The sequence below is a fragment of the Lissotriton vulgaris genome, chromosome 5 (genome assembly GCF_964263255.1).
Source record: "Lissotriton vulgaris chromosome 5, aLisVul1.2, whole genome shotgun sequence".
Classification (NCBI taxonomy): Eukaryota; Metazoa; Chordata; class Amphibia; order Caudata; family Salamandridae; genus Lissotriton; species Lissotriton vulgaris.
Window position 1 is genome coordinate 644815109 of NC_141693.1, and position 22054 is coordinate 644837162.

Sequence of the window (22054 nt, forward strand, 5' to 3'; positions counted from 1 at the left end):
ATTTTTGCGACCTGAAATTTGCAGACAAAGTAGGAATACAGGCAATAAGAAAAATCAGGAGTGAACTGGTTCGATCCGTTGACGGTACCAACTTGTCTTCTTGGCCAATTGTGAGTCACACGGAACTGATAAAATTGATTTCAAATGAAGGGCATGAAAAAAAGATTCAATTCAATCTAATAGATGCACCTTAATTTCAATTGATACTGGAACTTCCGTGGCTCACCTAACACAATCCGACCATTGATTGGAGCACTAGAACAATTGCGATGGACTCAAATTATTGTCAAGAAAACTGTTTTGGAAAAAATGAAAAAGGTCAAGAAGGCAACCCAGCTTACTCCTTATGCCTGGCTGAAGCTTCAGTGTGTATCATCGACGCACAAACAATACCCGAGGATTATAAGGACTTTGAAGACGTATTTAACGAGATAGAAGCTGAACATCGGGCATATTATTGTAAGATCGATATTGAACCAGGCTCAAACTTGTCATGTAGTCGAGTATAAGCGTTGACAGAGAAGGAACATCGTCATTTAAAAGAGTATTTGGGCAAGTACTTGGCCAACGGGTTTATTCGACCTTCACAATCTCCTGTATACTCGCCCTTGTTTTTCGTGCCGAAGAAGGAAGGAGACTTGTGAATGTGTATTGATTATCGAGCAATTAACAAGATCATAAAAAAGAATCGATATCCATTGCCCCTGATTTCTGTCCTATTAGACCAAGCAAAAGGATCCCAAATCTACACTAAATTAGATTTGAGAGGGGCGTATCACCTAGTGCGAATGCGTGAAGGTGACGAGTGGAAAACGGCCTTCAGGACTAGGTTTGGGCTGTTCGAGTATCAGGTCATGCCCTACGGCCTCTGTAACGCCCCGGCTGCCTTACAGCATTTTATAACCGACGTGCTGAAGGAATACATTGATCAATGTGCAATTGTGTACATCAACGACATCTTGATTTACTCTTCAGATACAAGCAAACACCAAGGACAAGTCAGAGGGGTCTTTCAGAAACTAAGAGAGAATCAGTTATTTGTAAAATTGGAGAAGTGCGCTTTTAATGTTCAACAAGTAGAATTCTTAGGATTTGTTCTTTCACCAACTGGAATACATATGGATAAGCAGAAGATAGGAGTAGTTCTTGATTGGAAATCTCCAGCCAGCATGAAAGAAGTCCAAAGTTTTATTGGATTCGCGAACTTCTATCCCAGATTCATTAGTGAGTTCTCTAGAAAGATACTTCCCCTCACACGATTGCTAAGAAAAGGAACAGAATTTGAATGGACTGAAGAATCAGAAGCAGCTTTCAAATCTCTGAAGAAAGATTTCACTACGGCACCAATCCTTCAACATGCTGATCCTTCAGAACCATTTTACCTGGAAATAGATGCCTCAGATCAAGCTGTTGGGGGAGTATTGTCCCAACGACATTAGGTGACTGGCCAGCTACATCCAGTAGCTTACCGATCGAGGAAACTGAGCACAGCTGAAGTGAATTACACCATCACTGAAAAAGAATTGTTGGCAATAAAAGACAACTTCAAGGAATGACGCCTTCACTTAATGGGAGCTCAACATCAAGTCACAGTATTCATGGACCATCGAAATTTGAAGTTTTTAAAGACAGCCAGAATGCTTACACCGAGGCAATTGCGGTGGTCCTTGTACTTCGCAGATTACGATTTTGCGATCACGTATCAACCCGAGCACAAAATGGAAAAGCGGATGCGTTATCCAGAATAGGCACAGAAAATAAAAAGACTCACACAGAAGTTCAGACCATAATCCCAAGCGAAAAAAATTATAGGTGTTACAAGTTCAATCAATGTGGAAGAACGTATTTCCGAAACCATGAGTCCAGAGGCCATGCAAGATTGGGTCAAAGAAGAGGCAGAAAGACAAATCGTTAATCAACTTCCATATTTCAAGGAATCCTTGTATCCACCTACCAAGGAGTTGCAACAACAAATAATGAGTGAATGTCACAACAGTATGTTGGCAGGTCATAAGGGAGAAGCCAAAACAGAAGAAATAATCAAGAGACATTACTGGTGGCACATATGACTAAGGACATAGAAAAGTGCGTGAAATCGTGTGAGATTTGCGCTCAGGGAAAATCTGAACAACTGGCTAAAAAAGGGCTACTCTAACCATTGCCAACGCCTTCTTACCCTTGGCACACAATCACACTAGACCTCATAGTAGACTTACCACTTAGTCAGGGTTTAAACACTATATTAGTAGTTGTTGACACCTTTTCAAAAATGGCACACTTCACAGCATTGAAAGGAGTTCCCACTGCAAAAGATCTAGGCACTATTTTTAGTACCCAAATAGTGAAAATACACGGAATCCCTAAGATAGTTATCTGAGATAGAGGCCCCCAATTCATATCTCACTTCTGGAAGGCCTTCCTGAAAGGGTTGGGTACTGAAGTTAGATTTTTTACCAGTTATCACCCAGAAACTGATGGGCAAACAGAAAGGGTGAACCAGGAACTAGACCAATATTTGAGGCTTTTCCTTTTAAAGCAAGATGGAGACTGGTCGGATTACTTGTGGGCAGCAGAGTTTGCCTACAATAAGGCTAGAAATGTCTCCACTGGTTATTCCCCATTCTACATGTCTCCAGTCGCTTACCGATTAAAGTTGCCTGCCAAGCTGAAAATTCATCCTATTTTCCATGTTTCATTGTTGAAAAAGGCATAAACAGAATTACGAAAGATCTTACCCCCAAAACCAATCTATTTAGGAACTGGAACAGAATTTGAGGTCAAAGAAATCTTAGATTCTAAAAGATCAAAGGAAAACTCTAATACTTAATATACTGGAAAGGTTATGGACCGAGAGAGAGATCTTGGGAAGAGGAGACTAATGTGCATGACCCCAGGTTGATAAGGTCCTTTCATCAACGATAACCTACAAAACCAAGAGCGAAAGAACCTCCCTTGTTGGGGGGTACTGTCAGGACCCCAACCCGAGTTCTGGCCACAATTGCTACACAGACTGCCAAAACAGGTGCAGCCCAACCCAAAGATCAGACCTGGACCGAACTTGTTCGAAATCGGCGCTCCAAGATGGCCGATTTCGATCTTCAAGCTGCGGTCTAGTCTTTTGACCGCGGCTGTGGGAAATCTCCGTGAAGCGCGAGCGCGAGATGAACTGCGCGCTTCATTGAAGCGTTCCGTTGAGAAGCAGCTTTTCTGAGTAACTCTAGTGATTTGATAAATAATTTCTTGTTAAAACGTCCTAGAATTAAACCTTGTAGACTACAGAGGTAGTATTGAGTAAGAGGAAAGAACAAGTGACCATTATTCAATTATCGAGTGAACCTACCAGAGTATCTTCTCAGCCCTCCAGCTGGGAACTGCGCGAGGAATCCTGAGGAAAGAAGATGACAAAAGAAGCAATAAGCTAACTGACTGAGAGATATAACGCTAATACGAATTATAGTTAATGCATTCTAAAATCTGGATACTTACTGATTTACCTAGATAACGATGTCGTAAATATATAATTTACTCTCTTAATTTCTATGCAGGTAAGTACTTAATCAATAATAACTCAAATCGGAAAGAAAGAACCAGAGTCCGTGGTGTTAGAGTTCTTAGGGGTTTTATTCCTCATAAAGGAATGGTCAGGACCATAATATCATGTTCTTCCCACCGCAGGGGTGGAAGAAGGGATAGAGCGCGCTGCATTTTATTGACAGTACATAGCTTATATACTTAATTCATGTCATAAGAAACAGTATAGTAGGCGTAACAGCTGAGAGAAGACAAGATAACAGTATACACGTGTTACTAGTACGTAATCAGAAGGCGTGGACTAGGCGTGAACTGGAGGTGTGTGCTAGAAACGTCACGGATGGGTGTCACAAAGGGGTGGCACTAACAGAAATGTTGCAATGTCAGCAGAAATCGGAAGCTTGGATGCGCGCGCAGCTGCATGACGTGTGATAGACGTGAAACTGGAGGGGTGCAGGGGACTTGACATTTACACTGACGGAAAGAGACAGAAGTCTGGCATGTCAGATCAACTTGTACTTCTATCATATCTGATATCTGGTGTTTAGGAACCATATTATCTGGACGGAAAGGTCTCTAGGGTAGAAGCCATTCTATACTAACTGTGGATGCGTGTATAAGCGCCTAAGTGTCTGCATGAGAAGCGTGGGGGCAAGGGGCCTTCCATGGAAGCATGGCAACAGAAGCTATGAATTACTTGCACTGAGACAGGTCAGCCCTTTGGCTCTGCAGCTGGGGAGGATGTTTACTGGAGCTAGTAGGCAGGAATGCATTTTCGAAGAGCGGAACAGATAACTCGAAGGTTATAGTCAGACTTGGCAGAAAGCAGGCTGAGCTGAGCGCGGTGGGCCGCGCTGGAAGTAAGTCAGAGTTCACGGGTACAGAAGCAGCCTGGGCTGAGGCTGTCAGAGTCAGAAGCCAGAAAAGAGGCTCGATGGCAGAAATTCAGGGCCTACTTTGCCAGAGCAGGAAAACATGTAAAGTACACTACAAAAAGACGTTGGCATAGCATACTTAGGAACGGGCTGTTTAATCCATTCAGGGGGGATCTGGAAGAGGACAAGTTAACGTTGGACGCAAATGCATTTGCGTCTTCATAACTGACACAGGAGGGAAGTTACATGCACTTTAAGCTGGTACATGGAGACGGTGGGGTATGCGCTAGGGAACACAACTTGACCATAAAATTTATATTTCCTCATTCCCTCCTTGCTCCCTACGGACCCTTCATGAAATCTCGATCCTCATGAATCGATTAGTTTGTTCTTGTAACATCATTTGCTCATCTTTCTTTCTTTGACGGCTTGAAAGGAAACTGGAATGTTCAATACAAGAAGTGGCACACAGTCCACAAATCGCTGGCCCGCACTGCAGGCACAGGCAGCAACTGAATACTAGGACTAGGCCAATGCCTAGGAAGGATAGGATCTTCCATCCCCAAGCGGTTAACGTTGTCCAGAACCAACCGGACCAAGTCCAGGTGCCTGGATTCTGATGTATCTGATTTGCAATTTTATGGAGACGTGTAATAGCTTGATATACAGATGGTGCGTTTTGTGGTATGAAAACACAGCAACTTGACCCGATGACCTTACAGGCTCCACCTCTATCTGCCAAGATGACGTCAATAACAAGACGATTCTGAAGAACAACAACCCGCATGGCGGACTGCTCTTCTGTTAAGTTACCTAAGGCGGAGGCAGTTTCATTCACTACTGCTTCGAGTGTTCTCGTTAATCTGCGTATTAGTTTACTATTTTGAACAGGTCCTAAAAAGAAAAAGAATCCTTTATTAAAATCGGTGTACTGTTCCCATGCCGTTTCTGTGTAGTCGACAAGTGGGATATCTCTTCTGGGTCTATTCTTTACTAGATTTGTATTTCTGTGGTAATCAGGAGGAGCTAGGAAAACAGGTGGCAGAAGGAATGCAATATAACAGGTACCGTCCCAATCTGGAGGTAGACGTATGTATGCGGTATGACCACAAACAAAATAGGAATGACTGATAGCTTTAAAGGACGATTTTCCATGATCACTGAATTCGACCACAGTAGTGCATTTACTATGACCTAAGTGTACTGAACCTTTCTTCCTGATACATAATTCACCAGTGACTGGCAATACTGACATAGTGGGCATAACAGGTGCGGCTTCGGATTCAACAGTAAGAATCATAAGGCTAATTGTATAATTACCTAATCCATACACTTCATTTTCTAGATCAGTTCCTATTCTAGTGGGGAGTCCCTCCTTGTCAGGGTAACAGACGTCGAGCAGGACCAAGTTCAGGTTTCCCCAAACCCAACCCCCGTCGAAAACAGCAATATCAGGATCTAAGGAATTAATTATTTTAAACCATGCACCACAGGAGCCATTGTGAGTGAACGGGTACGGAAAAAGGGGCAGAGCTCCCTTGTAATTCTGGTAGGGAGGGAGTCGGCCACATATCCAGCAGTCTGTAGCATTGTTAGTTTGATGGGAATGATGTAGCATACTAATGAATGTGTTGTTGCGCAGCGCAAGTCTGTAGGAGAGTTCATGAGGAGGCAACTCGCTAAAAGTGTGTTCAGCAGAGACATTGTAAACAGATTGTTCACGCCTGAAAATAGGGTAGTGGATAGGGAGAAGTATACTGGCAACTATGATCAGAAGACTTAGAAAAAACATTATTAACAATGTCACTATACAGTGACTACGCAGTGATTTACAATATGTACGTTTCTTGAACTCTCTCTCTCTATCTCGATCTAGGGGATACATGTCAGAAACTATTTAACCGATTCACCTAGGGGAGGACTTAAACAATTAAACTGTCTGACTTGCTAGATCGGAGTTTCGTTCTGTACTCCTCTTGGGGAGTTTTTTCTCGTTCGGGTGCTGTAAAGTCTTTTGGCTCAACACAGTCTTTGGTGGGGGTGGACGAGTCTCGGTCTGGTTTCAGTTCATGGAATTTTTTCACATGACTCGAATGAACCCACCCCTTTCTCCCTTCGATCTTCACGGCGGTCCTCGTGGTGAGAAGGACGGTCTTCGGTGATTTCCAGCGGGGCTCCAACGGACTTTTCCTATCAAAATTTCGCACCAATACTAGGTCCCCAGGACGGACATCATGTGGCTTTACATCAGTGTTGTCAGGGAAGGCTGCGGCAACCTGTGAACGACATGATTGAAGTGCAGACATCAAGGAGGCAAGGTAATCTGTCAACATATTGCAATCAACATCAGTAATTCTTTTCGGAATGGGCGTCCCCCACATATTCGGTGGTCTGCCAAAAACCACTTCGTACGGGGATAGCCCTGATCTGGAATGGGCAACCATTCTCATATAGAATAGTGCCACTGGCAGGGCGACTATCCAGTCGACCCCTTTCTCCTTACATATTTTAGCAAGTCGTATTTTCAATGTCTGATTATGCCTCTCTACAAGGCCTGCGGCTTCGGGGTGTCGGACACAATGGAATTTCCACTGGTATCCTAGCAATAAAGAAACTTCATTCATTAGTGCGGATGAGAATGGCTGACCGTTATCTGAGTACACGACACGAGGCAAGCCGTACCGTGGGAAAAATTCACGAACCAACTGCCTGGCAGTGGTCGGAGCAGTGTAATCTGGGACTGGGTATGCTTCTGTCCAGCGGGACAGAGCACAAACAACTACGAGAACATATTTAAATCCTCGACAACGGTCCATCTGGATATAATCCATCTGGAGGACTTCAAAAGGGTGATCGGTAGGATGAAATCCACCTTGCTCTACAGGGACGCTTTTACCTGGATTGAACTGACAACAGATCATGCAAGTACGCACTTTCTGTTTCGCTGCTGCTCGTAAGTGTTTATTGTTCCAAAGATTTTGTAAACTGTCTAACATCGCTTTCTCTCCTAGATGGGCTGGACTATGTGCTGTATTAATCATGACTTGAACCATAGAGTCAGGGAGAAACCATGTAGATTTTCCCTTCGTCATCCAACCTTGATCTGTCTGGATCCCTCCTAGTTCAATCCATTTCTTTATTTCTTCTGGGGTAGCATGTGTCTGAATATCGATAACATCTAGTGTGGGATCTCTGACTGTCATACAATGTGTCGGTCCGGTTGTCTTTGTCATGTCAGTTGTCTGAGTGTGAGTCAATGCTGTATGTCTTGCTGTCTGATCTGCCAGGTCGTTACCCTGGGAAACAGAATCTGTGACTTTAGTATGTGCTTTACACTTCATGACGGATATGCCTGAAGGCAGATGTATTGCTTCTAACAGTGCTTGAATGAGGGGACCATGTTGGATCTTGGCACCGAGAGAGGTCAGAAAACCTCGTTCTTGCCATAACATGCCGAAGTCGTGTACAACTCCGAACGCATAACGGGAATCAGTGTATATGTTGACATTTCTGTTCTTGGCTAGTATACAGGCTCGAGTCAGAGCAATAAGCTCTGCCGCTTGAGCAGACAGTGTATCGATACGATGTGTTTCTTTAACTTCGGTTTCAGTGGTCACGGCATATGCGGCCACTAATTCTCCTGTACTTGTTCGCATGCATGAACCATCCACATAAAGTGTCAGGTCTGGATTCGTCAATGGAACATCTGTTAAGTCTCGTCTGGGCTTTGTTACTGCATTAATGATCTCTATGCAATCATGCGGGGCTGGATCTGTCATAATTGTAGGTAGCAGTGTTGCGGGGTTCAGAATGCTGCAGCGTCTGATCTCTATGTGTGGCTGGAATAGCGTTAATTCATAACCTGTCAGTCGTGCTATAGTCAAGTGTTGAGTCTGAGTTCTATTTGAAAGAACCTCTACAGAGTGTGGGACTTGTACTGTTAACTGATGGCCTAAAACAATTGAATCGCTCTGTCTTATTGCTAACGCTGTTGCTGCTACTGACTTTAAGCATGCAGGGAGTGCCTGGGCTACTGAATCCAATGTACTTGAGAAATAAGCACAAGGCTTATGTGAACCTGCTTGATCTTGAGTGAGGACAGACAATGCTGTACCATCACGTTCTGTAACAAAAAGTGTAAACGGTTTGCTGTAACATGGTGTCGCTAAAACTGGTGCTTGGCATAATGCTTTCTTTAATTCCTCAAAGGCTTGTGTATGTTCCTGAGTCCAAGGGAGGACAGTCGAGGTTGCTGCCTCCTGCGTCGTTAACTGGATGAGTGGTTTAGCTAGAAATGCATATTGAGGAATCCATTGTCCGCAGTACGAGGTGAGGCCTATGAAGGCCCGCACTTCCTTTTGTGTCTGGGGGTCGTGGCATATTTACAATTAACTGAATGCGATCGGGAGTGAGCTGTCTCCCCACTTTGGACAGCAAGTGACCCAAGTACACAACTTGCTGAACACAGAATTGCAGCTTCGAAGGAGACACCTTGTGTCCCTTGTCTGCCAGAAAATGTAGAACTGTCAGTGATGCTCGTTCACATTCGGGCTCACTTCGTGCGGTGATCAACAGATCATCGACGTATTGCAGTAAGGCTGTGTTAACTGGCATTTGAATACAATCTAGTTGCCTTTTTAGTGCTTGACTATAGATGCTGGGGCTTTCTGTGAATCCTTGAGGTGCGCGGGAAAATTTGAAACTTCGTCCATTTAAACTGAATCCGAAGAGATATTGGCTCTCCGGATCAATAGGTACACTGAAGAAAGCGTTCTTGAGATCAATTACAGTAAAGAATGTTGCTTCTGAATCAATAGCAGTCAATAGGGAAGAGATATCGGGGACCACAGGGTACTGTGGTACAATACATTTGTTCAGTTCTCGAAGATCAATCACCAGCCGATATACTGGCGGTGCATTGGGGTCAGTACGCTTAAGAATTGGAATGATAGGTGAATTACAGATATTGGAGTCAGTCTCTACGACCACTCCTTGTGCTATAAGCTCTTCAATGATTTCCAAAAAAGCCACTACAGCATCGGGTGGTAACTTGTATTGTCTGATTCGTGGTAGAACAATTCCTTTGCCCATAGGTGATCTGGTACATTTTTCAATCTGACATCAAATTCTCGCAACACATAGCGACCCTTGAAATCCCGTAGAAAGAGTCTAACTCCCTCCGGGGAACAGCAGATTATAGCTCCTAGAGCCTTCAATGTTTTAATTCCTAACAGATTTTCTGGGCATGAGTTTGTAAGTAGCAAATCTGTAACTCGTGATAATGGACCCACAGCCAAGGTTTACACAAGAAACACAATAATGCACAAAAAAACGGGCACATTCATATCACGACATTAATCACATGAAAAAGACATTTGAGACATAGATGGCTACCCCCTATACTGGATGTACTGCTAAACAGTACAGATACACTGATGTAACAGTGCAGAAATTCAGAAATTCAGAATACTAGATATACTGCTAAACAGTACAGATACACTGCCTAGAAACAGTGCAGACCGGACTTGTGTACCCAAACCCGTCTAGATACGTCCCAGCAATGGTACTCACCGGGAAGCACGGAAACAGAAGGCCTCGGAAAACTCGACTGGACTCGACTCGACTCGGCTCGACTTCGGAAAACTTCGGAAAACTTCGGAAACCTGGTGGGCCTCTCGACACCTCGGACCTTGCTTCTTTCGGCTAGGCTCTGGTCGGGATCCTCCGCACTCCTCACCGCCTCGTCTGGGCACTGATCGCAGTCTTCGTCACCTCCGTGGGTCAGAGGGAGATGCAGGAAATCCTGCCGGTACGAGTAGTTTCCATCTAACTGATGGCAGGGGACATAGCTTGCAACGCACCAACCGGCGCGTGAGGTGGGGGAGGGGTCCCTGTTCGGGCGCCAAAATGTCGTAAATATATAATTTACTCTCTTAATTTCTATGCAGGTAAGTACTTAATCAATAATAACTCAAATCGGAAAGAAAGAACCAGAGTCCGTGGTGTTAGAGTTCTTAGGGGTTTTATTCCTCATAAAGGAATGGTCAGGACCATAATATCATGTTCTTCCCACCGCAGGGGTGGAAGAAGGGATAGAGCGCGCTGCATTTTATTGACAGTACATAGCTTATATACTTAATTCATGTCATAAGAAACAGTATAGTAGGCGTAACAGCTGAGAGAAGACAAGATAACAGTATACACGTGTTACTAGTACGTAATCAGAAGGCGTGGACTAGGCGTGAACTGGAGGTGTGTGCTAGAAACGTCACGGATGGGTGTCACAAAGGGGTGGCACTATCAGAAATGTTGCAATGTCAGCAGAAATCGGAAGCTTGGATGCGCGCGCAGCTGCATGACGTGTGATAGACGTGAAACTGGAGGGGTGCAGGGGACTTGACATTTACACTGACGGAAAGAGACAGAAGTCTGGCATGTCAGATCAACTTGTACTTCTATCATATCTGATATCTGGTGTTTAGGAACCATATTATCTGGACGGAAAGGTCTCTAGGGTAGAAGCCATTCTATACTAACTGTGGATGCGTGTATAAGCGCCTAAGTGTCTGCATGAGAAGCGTGGGGGCAAGGGGCCTTCCATGGAAGCATGGCAACAGAAGCTATGAATTACTTGCACTGAGACAGGTCGGCCCTTTGGCTCTGCAGCTGGGGAGGATGTTTACTGGAGCTAGTAGGCAGGAATGCATTTTCGAAGAGCGGAACAGATAACTCGAAGGTTATAGTCAGACTTGGCAGAAAGCAGGCTGAGCTGAGCGCGGTGGGCCGCGCTGGAAGTAAGTCAGAGTTCACGGGTACAGAAGCAGCCTGGGCTGAGGCTGTCAGAGTCAGAAGCCAGAAAAGAGGCTCGATGGCAGAAATTCAGGGCCTACTTTGCCAGAGCAGGAAAACATGTAAAGTACACTACAAAAAGACGTTGGCATAGCATACTTAGGAACGGGCTATTTAATCCATTCAGGGTGGATCTGGAAGAGGACAAGTTAACGTTGGACGCAAATGCATTTGCGTCTTCATAACTGACACAGGAGGGAAGTTACATGCACTTTAAGCTGGTACATGGAGACGGTGGGGTACGCGCTAGGGAACACAACTTGACCATAAAATTTATATTTCCTCAACGAAGTGAGGAGAATAGCAAGTCTCTTCAGGCAGCCTTGTTAGGATATCTGTAACCTAAAACAGGAGATATATAACAGAGTTAAAAAGAATAAAAACGCAACAGCTAGAGGAGAGTCAAAACATGCAACAGAAGAAAAGAATAAAAGAAAAGCCAAGATAAAAAGAGAGTAAGTCAAAAACACGATAATTAGATAAGTCATTAGTTAAGTTAGTCCACAGCTTAACAACACTTGTACATTTATAATAGGAGCGAAAACTATACAACAAAAGAGAAGATATCTAGAACAGAGAAGAACAGAAGAAATAAAAGAAGAAATCACAGTTAGTGAATGTAAGTAGAGTAGCAAGGAGTTTAATAAGAAGTAGGCAATAAAGATTAAGCACTAAGAGTACGGTTGTCATTTCAGGTACAACTAACTTGGTATTCAGACCGAAAAACTAGCTACCACAAGAGAAGAAGGAGAGGAGCTAGATCCTGGAAGAACTAGGGTAGGTAAAGGTTAATAATACACAAGCAGAGTAGAAGAGAGACATCACATACGATTTGTCGGTAAATTAGTTTTTCGTTTCACAGGTTCGGTCAAAGTAAGAAGTCTGCAGGACGGACTAACCATAGAAGAACCATCAGGACAGTCTCTTCTTTGTTTGTTATTTTATCCAATTCCCCCTTCCCCCAAAGGAATAGCTCAGAGGCTCAGTTTTAAGTTGACCTTCGGATGTTCTTGAGGGGGCTTTGGGACCTAGCATCTCTGTTCCTGTGCAAGTCGAAGTAAGAATTAGAACTACGGTCCTGGTAAGAATTTGGAGGTCTAACACATGCCCCTTAAAGTTAGCTCCACATATGTGTGAGCAAGGCATGTAAAGGTCCATTTTAGCATGACAAATTTGTCTACACACATGGAATGCTCAAAACATACAACAATCACAGAACTGTCTGCCCTGCTGACTGGTTAATCAAGGGACCCAGTAGCCACATCTGAATCGATTCGTTCACAGCCAATGATTGGAAGTTAATATTGTGACTGACGTGGGTGTGTATTCAAAGGTCCCGATAGACGCTTCCAAACCGATTCGGTCACAGCCATTGACTGAAAGTTATTATGGTGAGAGACATGGGAGAGTATTCAGAGGACACAATAGCTGCATCCGGACCGATTCGGTCACAGCCATTGGCTGAAAGTTATTATGGAGACAGACGGGTGAGTATTCAAAAGATGCGGTAGCCACACCTGAACCGATTTGGTCACAGCCATTGGATGTTGGTTGTTATGGAGAAAGACAAGTGTGTCGATTCCTATTGTCATTGCGTTGAAACCGTCTCGGTAACCTCCCATCACCAATGTATCAAAGTCGCTTGCGGATCGATGATGAGTTTTTGAACTTCGCAGTAGGCGTGTTGTTTGCAAGCAATGTAATGAATTGGACCGATTTAGAAAATCACTTTTGCTGCACGGATTTGAGACCGCCTTGGCCTTTTAGATATAAGTCTGTCTTTACCCTAGATACTTCACTCCCCTGCACTACCTGCATCATTCCTACACCTCCCAATCTCTTTGCTGCTGTTACCACCTCCTCTGGGAGCTACAATGCCACATACAGTGGTCAGGGCCCCAGCATTCACTGAGTAGGAAAGTGGTGTATTTTAATTTTTCTTATCCAGACCTTTTTTATTACAAGCAGTTGATGGTGAACACTGAACTGATTACTGTGCACCACAGCAGCTAGTAAGTATGAGGAGGAGGACAGCACCATTATTTTCCAACTAAGAGAGACCTCATGTCTGCCCAGTTGGCGAATCTTTCTTCTTTTCAAAAAATGAGATACACCAATAACTTTTTTTAAAAACGTATTTGTATTGGCATTTCTTGTACAGTAGTTCAATACACAAACATTGAATAAATCTACAGATAGCATCTTCCTTTAAGTCAACATATTCCTGCAAAATGTATCATCTCAGATGAGCTTTGAACAGTGGCTCACATGTTTATCAGCGTATTGTATTTTAATAATCAGGTGGGGTTGTCGTCTTCTTGAGTGGCTTTCCAAAAATTGCCACCAACAAAAAGCCCAACCTGATATTATTGTGTTATTTTTGATAGGACATACTGTCTACTCTACTCTAGTATTTGCATTGCAGATGAATGAAATGAAATGAAAAATTGCACTTATATAGCGCATAACTACCCGGATGCCTCGCAGCGCTTTTGACAGATTGCTTGTGGTGAGATAGTGATGTGTGTAGTGTATGTATTATTAATTATGTATTTTCAATATTGCTAATGAAAAAAATCAATAGGGGAGGTGTATATGGCATCTAAAAAATGTGAAATATTTTTTCCATGCATAACGACCACCAGTGACGGGGCCCCGTCACCACCAGTGACGGGGCCAGCTGTGAGGACCATGCCACTCTGATGGGAGCGGATGCAGCAGCTGCAGGGAGTAAGCTGGTGGGCAAGTCATATTCCTCCCTTGAGAATGATGAATACACTTGCTGCAAGGGTGTACACTCAGTTCACTGTAATTCTGCTGAGACTAAGTTGTTGTGAACACTGAACAGTTCAAAAGACACCCTTTACTTCACATCAACTCAGCAGAGAAAGTTTTATGATGAAGACAAAGAGTCAGATGACATATAATATATGACTGGCAGAGGAGGATGCATAGGTGAAGGAAGGGGCCCCAGGATGTATATATGTGGCTTATGTTAGGATGCATGTGTAGTTGAAGGATGGGTGAAAGGTGAAAGAAAGCAAAAAGGATGACTGCCTGGGTGGGTGAAACTGAATAGGTGAAAGGAATCCTCTAGGGCATTTGAGGGGTCAAACTTAAAGGCAAGCAGGGATGCATGGGTGGTGGTTGGTAATATCTATGAGAAATGCATGTTGTCGGTGAAATGTTTATGATAGTCATGTTTGGATGGATGGATGCCTGGATGATGTCATAGTAGGTGAGATGAGTCAGACTGGATGAAGCAAATGTAAAATAAATTTAAACCATGCCAGAGCCCCAAAGCCAAGGGTAATGAATAAAATAATGCTTGAAGAGCAATGCAATGCTAAATGAAAAAAGCCCTGAGAAAAACCTGGACTGTTTTTTTGCAATAAGCCAAGAGGAAGAAAGGAAAGAGAAATACATGCAAGCCTAATACAGAAGCACACTGTCTGCCTTCACAAAATGGCAGCCAGGCCACAACAACAAGAAAAGGAAGACAGACAATCCAGGCCTATGGTAAAAGCAGTAAACACTGGCTGCCTTCACAAAATGGCCTTTAGCCACATGGCCAGGCATTCCACAATAAGAAGCAATAGGCCAAGAGGAACAAAGTAAAGAAGACATGCAGGTATGTGGCAAAAGCACTACCACCACCACAAAATGGCCCCCAGCCACATGGTCACTCACAATAACAACAACAAGCAGGAGGCCTGGAAAGCAATTAACTCAAGCAGGCCTATTATGGACACAGACTTTACAAAATGGCCGCTGGCCACAAGGAGAGGCTCAGCCAAGGCAAATGCTGTCCCACTTTTGCACACTCACACACTGGCCAGACAAAGGAGGCATGTTAAACACACAGCTTTAATACAACAATGCCAAAATGAAAATCTATAGGGCTAGAAAAGGTTTGCAAGTTACAGAACAACCACACACATCCAACAAAGGCATTTATTTAAAACACATGAAAAAAAGCGAAAACCCCCCCAAAAACACATTTTACATTTCAATCCAATGCCACCCATGCCCTAAATGATGTTTAAACTCAACAGACACCACGAAACAGCTGTTTCCGGCACCCATGAGTAGCTCTGGGCCTATAGGCTGAAAGGCCTGTTGGCAGACTGCTGGGCTAGTGAATTTAAATAAATATTGCAAATTAATTACAAAAGTTGGAGAAAATGTAGTGAACTTTGCAACATCCTTTACAAAAGAAAACTAGAAGACAAATTACAAACAAAGAAACAACTAGGCCCCTACTGACACTACAAGCCACCCACCACAATGCATTAAAAAAATGATGAAAAGTAAAAAAAAAGTTGGTGCAAAACCCCAACCAAAAAAGACCACCAATTTTTCAACTTACTTGTGAAATCTCAAATCCAATGATATATGATGCAGCAAACAAAAAGGGGATTGTTCCAGCTCCAAATCCAAATGAAAAGTGAACAGGAGATGGACAAAGCGCTGGGAGGAGCCTGCTGGACAGGAACAGGATGTTGGAGACACTAGGCACTTCATTTCTCTTCCAAAAAAAAGTAAAAAAAAGAAAAAGGACTCCCGGCACAAAAAAGTACAGCCAAAATGTCAATCTGAGGAGTTTTTTTTATCCAAGCTCGAGAGAGATTCTTCAACAGATTGCAAATTCTGCGTGTTTGGGGTTGTGATCTTCACAAACTCCTGCTGGAAATCTGATGGTGTGCAGAGATGGCACACTCTAGTGGGACCGTGCAACTGGCTATCAAATCTCGTGGCACTAGCGAACGGATGGGAAGTCTCATCAGCGATCACAGGCATCCCGGTAACTCAAGCGCATGCAAAAATGCATTTTGAGCTTGCTAACACAAAAAAAACTCAAAACCATCAGGAGCAAAAGACAATACATCCCCTGCTACATAGTGCAGTAGTTGACCTTGTGGTTGTATAATTTGATGTGATATACCCAGTGTGGCAGATAACATCATATGTGAGTGAACAATGGTTAACCGGGAGACTAAGAAGAGTCATAATAATAATAACAAGGGAAGGTTGTAAAGCGCTTGGTTACGCTCGTAAGCGTGTCCCTGCGCTGCAACTGAAAAATCACTCCGAGCAGAAGTAAGGAGAGAGCTCTGTTATCTTGCAAACAGGTACGTTTTTAAGTTCTTCCGGAAGCTGGATTCAGATGAGTCCAGGCGGAGATTAGGAGGCAGGGCATTCCAGCTCTTCGCAATCAGATGTCGAAACGAGCGTCCTCCCATGCGGGCCCTTTTAACCCTAGGGACCACAAGTAGGCCTCCGTTTGAGGAGCGCAAAGTACGTGATGGTACGTACTTGGTAACTATGTTCTGAAGGGGTGTTGGCGCTTTCTTAGCAAGAATACGGTGACAGGTACAGAGGGCTTTAAATTCCACTCTGCTTCTCACTGGCAACCAATGGAGGATCTGAAGGGCAGCTTTGGAATCCGATCTTTTTGGGATTTTTAGGACAAGGCGGGCGGCCGCATTCTGTAATACCTGGAGTCGCTTCATTGCCTTGCAAGTGGCTCCCAGGTACAGCAGGTTGCCGTAGTCCAGGCGTGAGGTCACTAGGGCATGTACCAGCGTTTTCCAAGCGGACCTAGGAAGGAAGACAAGGACCTTTTGTAGGGTTTTTAAAACGCCAAAACAGACACCTGCTACTCGATCTATTTAGGGTCCAAAAGACAGGTCAGCATCGAGCCAGACGCCAAAGTTTTTGACTTCCTGACAAGGCATAGGAGCCTCACCTAGGAATGGGGGCCACCACGCCGATGACCAAACAGATGGGTTCCTCCCTACCACGAGCACCTCGGTCTTGTTACCATTTAATTTAAGGCAGTTGGTGGACATGTTAATGTAGCAAGAGGTAATAGCAATATTCATTATGAGGTTTTTTTGATCTGTGAAGATTTGCGATATTACCTATGTGTCAGGTACATATGGATGACTTATCTCATTCAATTTCATTCTTGCTCACAGCATCAACAGCGGCCAGCGTCGTAGATACTGCCACTGATGTGGTGGGAGCAGTACACCAGTCTGGGTCCAGAACTGAATTCGAGTACGAGGGACACAGTGACAGAGAGGGTAAGGAGCACCTCACTGAGGGCATCTCCGCAACTCCATCCATAGGATCTGAAGCAGATTACAGCTCCAGTGAAGACTCCCATGTAGTGGTGGACGAGACAGTGACTGGCTCATCAACATTAGAGTTCAATACAATCTCCCCTCCCAGTTGATCCCAGTGTCCGTGGATACTTCAGTGGCAGAAGACCTGTCTCCTTCATGCCAGGCACCTCATCCCCTTCCCCTGTCTCCCCTGCTGCCCTCAGTGTGGAGGCTATCCATATCCTGAGCAGAATTCTGTGGGGCAGACATTAGTACTTAATGTCCTCCATGAACATACCACTCTTTTGACACAAATTTCATCATTCCTGGAGGACATTCACTCTGACATATCTGCCCTGCAGAGATTGAATCAGGCTTTGGCCTCCACCCTGATGGCAGCAGTGTCCCTGCTCCAGCAGTCCCTCTCCCCTCCTACCTCTACCCCATCCACTGTCCCAACTACCCTACCTGACTCCAGCACACACAAACATACACATGCACACACATCAACAGCCACCAGCAGCATATAAACACAGAGATACAAGTTGGAACCCACACACATGCATACTCAGGAGACAGACAGCACACTCACCACCAGGGACATTACAGTAGACGATACACATTCATACACAGACACTCCACAGACCTCAAAACCCTCCACCTCCATACCCCTACCCTTCCCTCTCTAGTTGCCCCCTCATCCCAAGCACCCCATTTTGTTTCCATTTAATTCTTCCATCCCCGAATCTATACCCCCCCTCCTAAGAAGTGAAAATACCTCCCCCTGACCCGGCATCAGCATCTGCCCCCCAACTGAGAAGAAACAACCTAAAAAAAAATCCCATCAGAAAACCCCCCTGGTCACAAAAGAAAAAATCAGCTCCAGCAACCCATGGTTCACCAGACCTGCCCAGTTCCTCTGTCCCCAAAACAACCCCCACTAAAAAAACAGTTCCATCCCCATTCCTGAAAAAACCCTCAAACATTTCAGACTAGTTAGGGCCACTCCATCCCCACCTCCACCTAACCGTACCACTACAGATGCCCCCCCTCAATTAGACCCAAACACTTCAGTGGAGCCAGCAACCCATCAGAATCTACCACTGCAGTGGACCCAACCACCCCTCCCGATCCCATCCCTCCCAAAAACCAACCCAGTTGGCACTAGTTTATCCCATTTGGTGCCTGGCATGCCCCCTAGATGCCCCTCCTAGGCAAGGTAACCCCTTGAAATTTGAGTGCAGGCAAGAGTCAATGGGCAATTTATTTTGGCCAATTGGGCATACGCACCTTTATGTTACTGGCCATTGGCCTCTGTTTCTTCATTTTCATTCTGAATAAAGCCGGTTTCAACTTTTTCCTTGCAGGTCTCTGTGTCCCACAAATATTTTTTTTTTCTTAACTGTAAATCATGTACAATTACTAGTGTAAGTATATGATGATGTTAGTATTGCAGGGATTGCATATGGTCTATGGAGTACATTCACATTGAAAGTATGTTGCAATATTTTTATGTCTACTTTTATATGTGTCATCATCCACATCTGTTTTGGCTATGAGTATGACAAGAAGACACAAGCCTTTACTCTTTTACAACAAAATTGCACATAGGTCATGCTTACATATGTCAACATGATCACAATGCAACAGTTTGGGAGAAAAAAGATGCATATATTTATGATGGGCAGAAGGACACCTGTCTCATCAATACACAAGGATAAATATTGAGGTTTTTTTCTGTATGGCAGTGACTTTCGACACACCATGTACACAAATTAATGTTACAATACTTGTATGTGACTTGATAGTTATGGACCCATGTCTGTGTCTTCTTCAGATCTGGTAGAATATTGGCAATGTCAACCTTGCCACAGGTGGCATGTCACTGTGGACAAACAAGCACATGCATCAATGTTAAACTTTGCGATTCGTTATTTGCAAAAAAGTAGGACTCGCAAATAAGGAATCGCAAAAATCGATGCATCACAAAAATTGGGAAAAAATTACGATTTGCAATAAATCACAATTGCAATTAGCGAGATCTCAAATTGCAAACTTGCTATTTGCGATTTCGCAATTAGCGAAATCGCTAATAGCGGAGTCGAACAGTTGATGCATCTTGATTACATCACTACCAGGAAGTCAGCAGCCCAAGACTCATTCAGTGCATAGTCATAGTGAGAGGAGGGTGCTGACTGCAGGAGCGGAACAGAAGTGAAATTTACATTTGGAACATTTGGAAGAGGAACAATAGGTTTTCTGACAAGGAAGTAGACACACTAATTGAGGGTGTGGTAAACAGCCATGAAAAGCTGTTTGGAATATTGTCATTGAAAGTGGCAGAGCAGGAAAAACGGAAAATATGGATTTGGATCCAAAATAAAGTGAATGCTGTTGGGGTCATACACCGTACCATCGACGATTGAAAAGAAAGATGGTGCGACTTGCGCAGTCATGCAAAGAAATGCATTGCCGACCGGCTTAAGGAAGCCAGGAAGAGAGAAGGGGGAACCCCGACACAAACTGCCACACACCCAAGGAGGACATGGTGAAGTCGACACTCCAGCCTGAGGCTATTGTTGGGGTGACGCAGCTCGACACCTCTGGAGCGGGAAACACATCTGAAGGTAAGATGCATGCATGTCGCCAAATGTCATAAATTTGAATGGTATTACATCAGCTCAGTACAGCACAAGTGTCCATAATGAAAATCCAGTACACATTTTGGTCTGGCAGGTACTATGGCAAACATACAAATCGGAATAAACCAACTCAAAATTAGCGTAACAGTAAAATATTTATTTATAGGGAAATCATTATTTCTGTGACATAAGATAACCAACAGAAATTAATGCTGTTTTGCAATATTTAACCTCACAGATGCAAAATGTGAAGATGCAAAGGACAGTGACTTCCTTGACACACAGGAAACTAGAGCAGTAGAAGTGACGGCCACACCTGTGGTGCCACAATATCCATCACATGCCCCTACCAACGCAGGGCAACTGTCCCACCACTGATGACAATGGAATCTGAGGACGAGGCACACATACCACTAGTGCCCAGCCAGGCACAAGGGACAACCACGCTGACTCCTCAAACACAGCTCTGCAGTAGTACTGTCCAATTCCGGCGGTGGAGAGCGAGGTCAATAACCACACAGCTAGAGGACCAACCAAATGATGCCTGGGGTGGTCTTGAGGGACAGATACTCTGGGTCCAGCACCTGCAGGTGAAAAACACACGTTTAGTGCAGGCACAAATTACAAAGTTGGCAGCCAATATTGCAGTACTGATGGATTGCATGAAAGAAATGACCAAGTTGATGCAGGAGGGGCATGTGTCACAGACGAGACACCATTTCCAACTGATGCAGCGCATGAACGTGTATGTAAAATCCAATAATAGGGTGGCCACAACCAATGCACTGCAGGCACGTAGGTGTGTGACCATGCAAACTGAGATGTCCCATTGGAGGAGGGATGTGGCTAAGGCACTGGGCCAGGTGACAATTGCAGTGGAAATTATGCAATCTGCCACTATTGAGTCAAACATTGTCATGCAGGAAGAGGGTAGTAGGAGGCTTCAAGCATGAGCAGTCTGTCTATGCCTGTTACCACTGCAGGAAGGCGCAAGACACGCAACAGTACCCCCTCCACTGCCAACATGAGGGATGAAGATGCAGCATCTGAAAGGCATCTGGGTGTGCATGGGAGGAAGTGAAGTAGTTATTGAACAAGGACGTGACAACACCAAACATCTACTCCAACGGCAGACCCATTGGATATATTATCTTAATACTGTGAGCCCAAATTGACTGAATGAAAAATTAGAACTGAGTTGCTTTCTTTGAAATATATCTTGATACATCATGAAATATACATCATAGATTGTCGAACATAGGTTGTAATGATTAATATGTGTTGTTATTATCATTGTGCACTATATTGATTTTTAATAATCACACAACTTGTTTGTACATTATGGCCACCATAATGCAGGTACTGTCACTCATTTTCTCAGCACACCAATATGTGTTCATTTGATATCAAACTATAAATTCTTCAGTGTCTATCATCATGTGACATTGACACTTGTTTTTTTTCACAAATCAGCAATATTTTTACTTGACGATACATTATTGTCGTATCGCATTTCTTATGCACATATAAGCTGGAGACATACAAACCCTGTCTAATCTTTATTATAACATTTAATAGTTCCGCCTTCCAACCTCACTTGATCACTAACATCAGTACACTGCGCCCGAATAACTGAGCACCTTTGAGTCACGGCTTCACTGAAAACTTGCGTGCAAACTCTGGAGGTGTTCAAAATATTTACACTCGGTAAGCTTTTTGTAAGCTACGATTCCACTTTATTTACTTAAAATCGGGACCCTGGTCTTGCGATAACCAGAGTTTTACTTTCCCACAGACCTGATTCCGAAGTATTCTTACACCGAGTGCTAATTGAAAAGGATTACGAAGTAAGCGGTAACGATATTCACTGTTTATTTCACCGCATATAAAACGATCACATAACCCTGTGCACCCAATTCTTTCACTGTTTTTTAGGGATAAATACACTATGTATCCTATACCACTGCAATATTTAACACATTTACTCACAACATGTGCCACCTTTGACTATTTCAGTTACACTGTATGGTTCACTGTGCTATGGGTC